The sequence below is a fragment of the Leptonychotes weddellii genome, chromosome 8 (assembly GCF_054177405.1).
Source record: "Leptonychotes weddellii isolate Sample4059 chromosome 8, ASM5417740v2, whole genome shotgun sequence".
Classification (NCBI taxonomy): domain Eukaryota; kingdom Metazoa; phylum Chordata; class Mammalia; order Carnivora; family Phocidae; genus Leptonychotes; species Leptonychotes weddellii.
In genome coordinates, this window is record NC_138376.1 from 103,577,026 (window position 1) to 103,587,457 (window position 10,432).

The window sequence follows — 10,432 nt, forward strand, 5'->3', positions numbered from 1 at the left end:
CTTCCTCCATAATATGACCCCAAATTTCCATTCTGACTTCCTCTCCCACTAACCCTCCCTTCTAGCCCTGTCAGTCTCCTCATCACTTCCCAAACAGGTCCACTTGTGCCCCCATTTCTCTGTCAATGTCAACATGAAATGTTCTCTCCCCAAATCCGCCCAAAGCTCCAACCAAGTGCAAAGTCTTCTCCAAATCTCTCCCTGACCACCCAGGTCACATGTAATCTTTTCTTCCTCTATTATCCCCATGCACATTATCTGTCCTACTTCTTTTCAGACTCTTAAAGCCATCTTCTATTTAGTGCTTACTCCGTTGTCTCCTCCCTTAGACAGAAGGAACATTGAGGGCAGTGGCCATGGCTTACTCATTTTGGTGTTTCCTGAGTACCAAGACCAATGCTTACGCATTTGTTTGATGTTTCTTGAATCAAAGTCACAGAGGACTAAAGTCAAGGAACCAATTACCACTTCTCATTAACGTATATCCCTGTACAAAATTCTTCCACAGGAAAAGTTGCAAAGGAACACATATTACACGCTTTCCCGGTCCTCTCCCCTTACCTCCCACAGTGTTTTACTTTAGTGCAAACGTCCTAGGATTACCCCTCCACCAACAAACCATAGACAAGTAGGAAAAAGTTAAACAAATCTTACTTGCACATTTTTTTCCGGTAAAAAGATCAAATGTGAACCTGAGAGCCAGTGAGAGAGTAAAGAGGTTTGTTAAAACACCATATGCTGCAATTTTTATAATCCTTTCTGATTTATCCTCACCCTGTAATTCTTTCTATTCCTTGAAATTCAGGATTAGGTGCATTTTAAGAACTTAAAAACTATTTAAAAGTGTCAGGAGTAATCATTGATAATACCTCTTTACCCCTTTGTCCAAACCAAATCCTAATTAAGTAAAGCTCCTCAGTGCCTGAACAGTAAAGGCAATTTACTTAATACTAAACCATATCTTAGTATGGATTTGATGACAGAGAATCGAGAGGTAAAATTAGTTCACTCCAGAAATACATTCTGGTGGTAGAATGCCTGTCACTTTACTCATGTCCTTAATCATAGTTGGTGCTTTTGCCAAACCATTCATTTGGATAACTAAGGGAGCTTAACTCTTAAATCCTCAGTACCCCAAAAAAGGAGATAAGTAGGTAGTACCAAAGTACCTATTACTGTTATTTTTCAGACAGGTAAATAGACCCAAAGGTCAAGTTCTCATAGTTTGCCTATGAAAGAACCACAAACAGAATGAAGCTAACAGATGCCCAATCTTGTTTTATCACCACTTGCCCAATTTGACGTATTCAACCAAAACCCCTGACTTGGTTGAACAGAGGTATATGAGTGAATACATATTTTATTCAATCGACAGTGATCCTGAAGGAGATCCTACATAACAGCTGTTTAGATTTAACAGCTCCATAAATAATTTTATCTTTATAAACAGCAAGCGGATATTAGTTCTTTAAAGAAGAAAAATCCACTAGTTCTCCTAACAGTAAAAGAGTATCTATGGTGTGCTACTATCTACAAGTAAATAAACAAACCTTTCGGACTAAACCCAAGTCACCCACACAGGCTAACATCTTCTTTCATTATTGGTCCCTAGGAACACAGTGGATGTTCTATAGTGTTTTCCAGCCGAGTCTCATCTCTAGGACACAGGTCAGGACAGCACAACTTCAAGGCTAAGATTTGGGATGAATGCTCATGCTGTTGCTCCTGTTCCCATTAAAAGAATTACAATAGCATTGCAATCTGAATATTTTTTGGAAAAGGCCTAAGGAAAGAAGCTTTTGTTCCAAAAAAGAATGGATAGCTAAAGCACGACAGAATAAAGAGTGCCCAGCTCAGAAAATCTGGCCAATTCAGTGCATTCCCCATGAAGTCCATTATATCTGTTGAATGCCAAGAAAAAGTATATATATATAATAAGTTGTATATATAAATTTCCATCAAAGATATACGGATTCTGGATTAGTGAGTTATTCTATTGCTCTTCAGGACCTTAAAAGGTAAATTTCAAACAAGTGTTGGATCTGTATATTTTGAGGACAGAAAGACCCAGAGTAGGGAACTGGAAACTTCCAGGCTGTAAACGGTTCTTGGCAGAATTCCATCTGGCCATCAACTGATTTTCTAAAATTAAGTGTTCTTGCTTCTATCCCTAATTATTTGGATGCATCAAATTTGGGGGGAAACAAGCATGTCATCTCAGACTTCATAATACCGGGTGTAGTCAGACATGTAATTTACAACAGGAAGTACATCTCTTAAACTTTCAAAAAAAGAGCAAACTTTAGTCAGGCCAATGTAAGTTCAAATTTTGGTTATGTCCCTTGGTCTATGTGCCTTAGGGCAAGGAACTTCAACTCTCTGAGCCCTGGTCTCCTCAACCATAAAATGGGAACAATAGTACTTCTTTGTAATGCTAAATAAGATGAAATATATCATCAAGTCCACAATGTGTAGACACTCCAAAAGTTGCAGCTTTTATTATGAGTCATAGGGAAAAGCAGCCTAATTTATACAATGGATTTATAAGATATCCCTTAGAATATTTGAAATTCCTTGAGCTTAGATCCTATTATAGTGCTTTGCGTACCGCTCAGAGAAGCTGTCAGACCTCCTATCTAGTCGGCACTAAATAAATATTTGTGAATTTGACTTTTGTTCAAAATAAGTTATACCAGCCTTCCCCTACAGCTTACATTTCCCATGCTTTGTTTATTAATGTCACTGAAGGCTTTTGAACTAGTCTGCCACTTCATGGCAGACAGCAAACCAATGACAACAACAAAAGCTTCGGACCATAGAACAACAAATGAGCCTCAACAGAATATAAAAGAAGAACCTAAAAGCAGGTAAAGCTGTGTCAGGAAGGTTGGTCATGCTATCTGTGACACTTCGTTAAGAAGGAACGTGAGGTAACAGGAGGAAGTCACAGTGAATGGCTACGTCTGCAATGGGCAGTGGTGGACGAGGTAGGATAATTCCAAGCTCCGCTCTAAGGAAGTCATAATTATTTAGGGGCAACGCCAGGACTAGAACCAAGGTCTTAGATTTGTACAGCACAGCTACGGTTGAGATAACAAGTCATCTTCCACAGTGTGTTAAGCTCTCTCCCATGCTGCCTCCGACTGGGAGCTTTGGCAAGTTCCTTCACCAAATCAGTATTGGCTTATCTATTAATGGAGAGGATTGGACTAGATGAACCCCAGCTCCTTTCCAGTATTAATAGGCCATGTTCAATTGCTTCTATAAAGTACTATTCAGCTCCCCAGATTACAAGGCTTTACATTTTTGACAGTGCTTTAGAGCTTACCAAAAGCTTTTGCAGTTACCATTCTATTTGACCTTCACAACTACTTTGTAAGTAACGCATTCCTTCCCCATTTTACAGATGAGGAAACTAAATTTCCGAGAGATCAAGCAAGTCAGCCAAAGGCACAAGAATTGCTAGTGATGGAACTGTGCAAACACTCGGGCCCCTCGCAAGAAGCTTCCCGAAGAGTTTAGTATTAAAAGTACCAGTACCTAATATAGAAGAAAAAAGTGCCTGTAAGGAAGGTAGGGTGGGGAGAAAATACAGCACAGTTTGAGATAAAAGTCTAAAGGCCAGAAGCGTTTGTGCAAATTGCCAAGGGCAAGCAAAAGCTTTTTTTAAAAACAAAAGAGATGGGTCCATTGTTTGGCAGATGGTATAAAATTAACAGACAAGGAATGGCAAAATATGTCTCTCCTATTTCGTTTCTGCCTTAGAGAGTATTTTCAAACTGGAAAGTGTAGAACAAACATAGCAAGGACTTGGAATCAAAATAGTGGAGGAAATAATGAATGCATTTTAAAATCTGCCATATTTATCCAAAATCAAGTTCCCAGGCTCAGAAGAACTACCTCAAGCTTCTGAGAGGATCCACATTTTGATTGAAAGGCCAATTTTAGTAATTTCTGCATTTATAGAAATAAAAGAAATGTTGGAATCCTAGAGATGGACAAAGGTCCCAACTTTTTAAAAAGGCAGCTTTGAGGAATTACAGATGAATGATTTTGACATCAATCTTCAACAAAGTTCTAGAAAGGTAGGTTGATTAAACAGGTGATGTGTAGAACTTAGAAAAGGAAGTACCAACCAAAGAGATCTCCCACGAGTTGACCAAGAGTATGTCATGGCCAACCAGTCTCATGGTTGGTAAAATTATTAGAGTATCAGTTTAGAAATGCTATAAATGTGGCATAAATTTTTAAAGGAATTTGGCCACTTTTTCCATATCTTCACAGAACCAGCTACATTATAGCACAATTAGTTGATTCGTAATAAATTGGATAATTCAAAGAGAACTATAAATACTGATTGAGCAAATATGCACGTGATTCAAACTGAGAAGAATAGCCTACATGTCAAGGGGCAGGCCAGATTTAACAAGATCTTGAAATGCTAAAACTATAGGCTTAAATGTTAGTAAGAATCAATGAAAAGAAGCACTTAGGTTATGGAAAAGAATCTAGAGAGGACCTGCTGAGGTTGCTTTGAGAAATTTCAAAAGTTCTTGTGTGGTGAAAACCTCATGACCTTCGGTCTTAAAATTCTTTGATTATATGAAACATAACTGCATACATATGTATAAAAGGGTACCAGTGCTGAGAGCTACAGGTTCCACCTGCTATGGAGGATTGCCAAAATCAGATAGTGTACTCCTAAAATAGAGGATTAGGGAAAGAACCAGCATGTGGATCTGATGGTGAAATGTAAGGAGGAAGCTTGTGAGAGTTGGAATAGGTCTTTGTCACATGATGAGCCTTTTATGATCATCTGTGGCCTTTGTTAGAGAATATGGCACATTCCTAGCAGAGAAAGAGGAAGATTTTTTAAATGAATGAATGAATGAATGAACGAACGAACGAATCAACAGCTGAGGACCAAATACAGGTTTCCAGCCTTTTCCCCTTTCCCAAGATGTGTTAGTAATTACCAGACCTCTTCCAGAAACCTAGATTTTACTCAGAAGTTTGGTTCCCTCATTTCTAGACTCTCTGATTGTTGCCCTTTGGCACTCTGGGCCTCAGAACCTTGACCCATTGTCTTTGTTTTTATTGCTACTTGTTCTGCTTTTGAAAGATTCAATGTAAATTAGAATTCCTAACTATAGTATTCAGTATCCTCCTAAAAGTCTTTGCTGCTGGTATGTATTCTCTGTTGACACATTTGCGGCAGGAAAGGGCAGCCAGTGGAGCAATGATGTTACTGCAGGAGGCTCAGGCAGGCTGGGTGGGAAGGAGGCTGATGTTGGTTCTGTGATATGCACAGCAGCAAAGCGTGCGGGAGCGTGCAGAACCCTCCCCCGCCAAGGAAAGTAAGTGTATGGATGAGAAATGTTTGGAATTCATGACCTTCCATTTACAAAGGGCAAATAATATATTTTATTTCAATCTATAGTGGCAACTGTGTGTTTTCCCCCAATACAGAAATTTGACCAAAAGATCCGCGGGGAGAACGCAGTCAGGGAAACCCATATTTTTTGTAGATGAGATTTCGTCTTCATAAAGGATGAAAACTGACAAGTGTTTGCACAGTTTGCTTGCAAGACTTCTCTGTATGGCTGTTTTCAGAGACCGGGGGCTGCCCACACAGGCCGTGAAGACTGAGTGACAGCAAACTTCCAATTCTGGGTACACACCCACAGAAATGCCCACACTTATGCATACATACCACTCATATTCTGCTTCTAACCATCTACAGATACGATTTACTTTTAAGTATCTTACAGTAATCTAATTTCATAATCCCAAATATTCAAATTTCACGATATAATTAGTGATGCCGCTCGCTATATACAGCCATAACACAAATAAATGTGTAGTTAAAAAAAAAAAAGAAGCTATAGAAGATGTGGAATAATGTTTGTTTGGGAGGAAAGACCAATTTCTTCCAATTCAACAAAAGTTTCTCCAGCACCCGTGTTCAGGGTGCTTCCAGCCTCTGTGAAACCTTCAGGGAAACAGAGGACAGAGTTGTGTGCCCTACAAGAAATGAAGCAGGCAAAGCCGTGACTCCTACCACCACTGATAACAGGTGCACCTCTGGAGGGACTCCACGTGCTAGACACACAATATTCTTTTTCATTCTCACGGCAGCCCTGCAAAACAGGTACTATTATCCCCACTTTAAAGATGCGGAGACTAAGGTTTAGTGGAGGAGGCAATATATCTAAGCCATACAATCCAAGTGACATGATCCCAATTGAGCTCCCACCTGCCAACCTTCAGAGTCTATGCTTTCCTTTCTACGCCCTGTGTGCGCCCAGTAACTACAGTACAGACTAAAACATGAACGTATGATAAAAGTAGGAAGAAAGATCTAAAAAGGGGAGGAGGAGAAAGAAACCCACCGGTTGGCTTGTTGGGACCAGGAAAGCCCTTATGATGAATGAGACATTTCAAAGAGGCTGAAAAAGTAGAATGTCAGCAAGTAGAGATGGGTAAGCGTGATAAAAACCCTCTAAACCATGGCCTCAAATGCACTTTGGGCCATCAATTACATTCTTCCCTCTAACTTTAGGTAGATAAAAATTAGTATTATTCCTCAGGCTGATGAGGTGTTATCCTAGAAGAGTCTGTAAAGCCTTTTCATCTTAACGATAACCATAGAAATAAAATGAACTAGAATTGCAAGGAAGGTTTTAAGTTCCTATCATATGCCTTATAATTTAAGAATGGTTTGGACACTGCCACGAGTAAACAAAAAAAAAAAAAAGGGAGGAATTTCAGTAACAGGAGAATTTAATTCAGCTTTTTCTTTTTAAAGCTATGCTGTCTGTGAGCCGATCAGAATAAAGCCCTTTCTAGGACTCAGTCCTTGAATAGACCTAAAACAAAGCCTTTCAAGTAAAGAAAAGAAGTACTAGCCTGTAATTATTTTTCCTTATTTTACTGCATGCTATGCGATCAGGAAATAAAATATAATTTATATATTTTAGTTATGAATGATTACATAGAGGCTCATCCAAACCTAAAAACTGAACTAGGGGCAATTTGTAGCAATTCGGCTTGTTTTTCAAGCTCTCTCAAGGTTATGTGCATACTCACGGACACACACACAAGCAGATTTTGAATCCTCCTCTTGGTCTTTAGGGCTAAGTAAGATTGAAGTTGAAGGCTCTACATCTGCTGCCTGTATCTTTTTAGAATCAACACAAGGCCAATGTCATCTGTTATTCTAAAGTGAAACCTGCAGAATGCGAAGAGGCTGGTCTAGACTGAAAGAATAATGCTCTCAATGAAGCCTGGAAGAGGGAAGGATGGTGTGGGCTTTGGAAGACAGGAAACGTGAAGATTTAGACTGGATAGCATAAGGGAATGTGTACTTGGCCAAGTTATACTGAGATTCACACAAGAATACAGAGCGTAGAAGAGCTGTGGACCACAAGATGCCAGCCCAAGGTGAAGTGGAGTTGTCCTGTGGTCTCCTGAAGACTCCTGTCATTGGGATAGGTTGATAGTGCCATTACTATGGTCGGAATGTTTGTAGCCACCCCCCCCAAGAGTCACATGTTGACATCCTATGTCCAGTGTGATGGTATTAGGAGGTGGGGCCTTTGGGAGGTGATTAGGTCATGAGGATAGAGCCTCATGAATGGGATTGTGGGTCTTACCAAAGAGATTCCACAGAACTCCCTAGCCCCTTCCACCATGTAAGGACAGAGCGAGAAGCCCACAGTCTGCAATCCAGAAGCAGACCTCCAGCAGGGCTTGACCATGCTGCCTCCCTGATCTTCAGAGAGGAGATTAGTAGATGACAATTCAATTTGAAGCAGGTCACTTCAGCGCTCAAGATACAAAAGGATATCCAACAAACAGTTAAAAATATAACAGGAGCTGAGGGAAAAGTTCAAGAAAATTATAAAATCAAAAGAACAAGTGTTTGCTTCTACAATGGTTAATAACAGCAATTAGGATAGCAGCGGCATAGGAAGTGGGTAGGACATAGCCAAATCCAATCTGTAGGAAGAAGAACTCTGGCAACAGTATGAAAGAAAGAATGGGAGAGAATCCAGAGTGGGGAATGCCAGGTGATTACAAACACCATCCAGAGGTGACAAGGGACTAAATTCAGACAGTGGCCATGGGATGAAGCAGGGTGGCCAAATTTGAGATTCATTTTAGGGCAAAATTTCTAGGATTTAGCGATGAAAAAAATTGGGCTAGAAAGTGAGAAAAAGGGAAGCATGAAGATGTTCCTAAGATTTGTCACTGAGAAGACCAGGTGGGTAGACACAATGAACCAGCCCAGCATATGTCAGGTTTTCCTTTATTCCTTTTTCCTCCCTTTATACTTAAATATGAGATTCCCCCCAGGCTCTGAAAGATTTCAAAGATATTGGGTCTAAATATAATCTTGCTAGAAAGAAGAGAATAAACCACTTGCCCTTTTAAATACCTACAATTCCTAGTCCACAAATAAATTGCTCATGGTAGTTGAAAAGGAAGTTTCATAAATCCCGTCCTGGGACAGAAAGTAGTAATTCACTACCAACTAATGATTCTGTTGTTTAACTCCATCGCTCGTGATTCCATCAGTCTTCATAACATCTCTCACAGTCTCCATTTCACTGACTGGAAGATAATACAGATTGACTCATTCAGCCCCATTTTAGCCTATCCATCTCCTTTCCACCATCCCTAACATCCCAGAAACCAAAAAGCTGAAGACACTTGACATTTTCCAGATTTTTTTTTATAGCTCTAGTTCCTTCCAAAGCCTAGCTTCCACCGATCAGACCTAACCATGCAAGAGTTGGAAGGCAGAGGTGAGCCTCACCACATTGAGGCCATTCACCACCTCTGCTATTTCTAGGAGCATCCTTGCAGTGGTGGCATTTGGGTTTGGGGTCTTTTCTACAGCAACTGTTACAGAGGTCTTGTTATGGGCCGAATTGTGTCCCCCCAAATGTTGAAATCCTAACCCCCAGTACCTGTGTATGACTTTATTTGGAGATAGGATCTTTGCAGATCATCAAGTTAAGATGAGGTCATTAAGGTGGGTCCAATCCAAATGATTATAAGGGGAAAATTTGGCACAGAGATAGATGCACATACAGGGAGAAGACCTGTAAACATGAAAGTAGAGATCAGAGGACTCCATCTACAAGCCAAGGAAGCCAAAGATTGCTGATGAACCACAGAAGTTAGGAGAGAGACATGAAACAGATTCTCCTTCCCAACACTCAGAAGGAACCAACCCTGCCAATACCTTGCTCTCAGACTTCTAGCCCCCAGAACTGTGAGACAATAAATTTCCCTTGTGTAAGCCACCCAGTTCTTGGTACTTTGTTAGAGCAGCCCTGGCAAATAAGTACAGGTCCCAATGTCTGGTCCCTCTGTAGGTGTTGAGAGGCAGGGAGTAGGGAGAGGGCAGCATCCATTTTGACAATGCCCATTACAGCAGAGCGGAGTATTCCTTGAGCTGGCGGTTATAGTTTCAGGATGTTTGTTTATTTGTTTGTTGTGTCCTAGCTTCCTTACTCTCTTAAAGGCAGAAACTACCTCGGGAGGCCAATTCAGTGGTGGTGCCTGAAAACTCAATCTAGAATCTACTTCTGCTCTTCTCATTCCTTGAATTAAGTCCTTTTCTCTTAACCTAGGTCCAGTGGATTCTGTTAACTACAACATGTGTCTTGTATCCTGACTAAAGGACACACTGATGCTCCAACATGCAATGATGGTTTCTAAGCCTATGAAAACCAACAAAAGTTCTATTATTTTCCTTGAGCCATATAGCATATGGATCCATAAGAAGTATGGAAGATCAAAGTACAGCGAAAAAAAGTCTAATCCCTTTAGAGATTTGGGTATTTGTAGAAAGAACTGTGGCTTTTCTGCAGTAGTAAGCTAGCTGTTTTTCCATAACTAGCAAAATGGGGAAAAGCAGATAGGCAAAAGGGTGGGTGGGTGGATAAGGATGGAATTTGTAAATATGGGCATAGATACTATAAACACTGTCGGTCAAATAGAATTTTTGGCAGTCTTATGGTTTTGAAAAGCTCCTTTCAAGACTCTGTAACATAGGGGCGCCTAGGTGGCTCAGTCGTTAAGCGTCTGCCTTCGGCTCAGGTCATTCTCCCCTGCTCAGCGGGGAGCCTGCTTCTCCCTCTCCTACTCCCCCTGCTTGTGTTCCCTCTCTCGCTATATCTCTGTCAAATAAATAAATAAAATCTTTAAAAAAAAAAGAAAAAAGACTCTATAACATAAAACTTCAGAGAGAAATCAATTGCTAAAACTCAACTCTTTATAAATACTGTGAATGATGTTTACAAGTCAAAAACTCATAACAATACTCCTAATAATCACAATAGTTTAGAGTTAGTTTTTAAAAAGTCATAACACTTACTGAGTCTAGATCTTTTCTACTCCAAATGGATAAACCAAATCT

The 10,432-nt window shown here is 40.2% G+C and overlaps 1 long non-coding RNA gene across 1 annotated transcript in view; it reads right to left on the bottom strand.

Moving 5' to 3' along the window:
* LOC145723113 (uncharacterized) overlaps positions 1-8,992 on the bottom strand; it is a 44,248-nt gene extending 35,256 nt beyond the window's left edge. The window contains exon 1 of the long non-coding RNA XR_014147962.1: positions 8,976-8,992. This is a non-coding gene — a long non-coding RNA (uncharacterized LOC145723113). The remainder of the gene's footprint in view (positions 1-8,975) is intronic.
* Positions 8,993-10,432: the final 1,440 nt, after the last annotated feature.